Raw genomic sequence first — 1,179 nt, 5'->3', positions numbered from 1 at the left:
GAGAGAGAAGAGAGAAGAGAGAAAAAGAAGAGAGAAGAGAGAGAGAGAGAGAGAGAGAGAGAGAGAGAAGAGAGAGAGAGAGAGAGAGAGAGAGAGAGAGAGAGAACATCTACCGACAGCAATCTCGTTAGTAGCTAACAAAATATCCAAGAGCGAGAAAGAAAAAGATACAGATTCAGTAACAACATGCCTTTGACGAACAACATAGTTATCCCTTAAAAAAAAAAAAAAAAAAATCAGTGAACATCAAACCCATAACATCTCTTAATTAAAAAAAAATAAATAAATAAAAAGGGGAGAGAGAGAAAGAGTCAGGAATGAGGCTTTTGAAGATACAGTTAATGCAAAGAGCACTGTCTTGGCTTTACCTTTGAGGAACCAAGGGGCGTGAAACCTGAACTGGGAAGCTGGAAATAAGAAAGGGAGGGAGAGAGAGGGCGAGAGAGAAAAAGAAAGGGAGGCGAAGGAAGAAGAAGAAGGAGAGAGAGGGCGAGAGAGGAAAAGAGAGGGAGTCGAAGGGAAGAAGAAGAAGGAGAGAGAGGGTGAGAGAGGAAAAGAGAGGAGTCGAAGGGAAGAAGAAGAAGGAGAGAGAGGGCGAGAGAGGAAAAGAAAGGGAGTCGAAGGGAAGAAGAAGGAGAGAGAGGGCGAGAGAGGAAAAGAGAGGGAGTCGAAGGGAAGAAGAAGAAGGAGAGAGAGGGCGAGAGAGGAAAAGAGAGGGAGTTAGAAGAAGAAGAAAAAGAAGGAGAGAGAGAGTAAGACAGAAAAAGTAGGGAGTTAGAGAGAAGAAGAAGAAGGAGAGAGAGAGAGTAAGAGAGAAAAAACGGGGAAGTCAAAGGGAAGAATAAGAAGGAGGAGGAGAGAGAGGGTAAGAAAGAGGAGATGGAAAAGAGGGATAATGATGATAATATAATAAAGGCAAAGCAAAGGCAACATAGAAGGTGATCACAACAACAACATCAGTGAAGCAAATGATAACAAGAAAAGTGAAAATAGTGATAAAGATGATAGTAATGAGAATGCTGGTAATAATGATAACAATATTGATAAGGAGGATGGTGACTTCGTTGATCATAATGATAATAATGATAACAATAACAATGATAATTATGATAATGATAGTAATAATAAGAACAGTAGTGATAATAATGATACTAATGACAACAATGATAATAACAAGAA

This window comes from Penaeus monodon, chromosome 38 (assembly GCF_015228065.2).
Source record: "Penaeus monodon isolate SGIC_2016 chromosome 38, NSTDA_Pmon_1, whole genome shotgun sequence".
Lineage (NCBI taxonomy): Eukaryota > Metazoa > Arthropoda > Malacostraca > Decapoda > Penaeidae > Penaeus > Penaeus monodon.
This window is presented reverse-complemented; position numbering follows the sequence as displayed.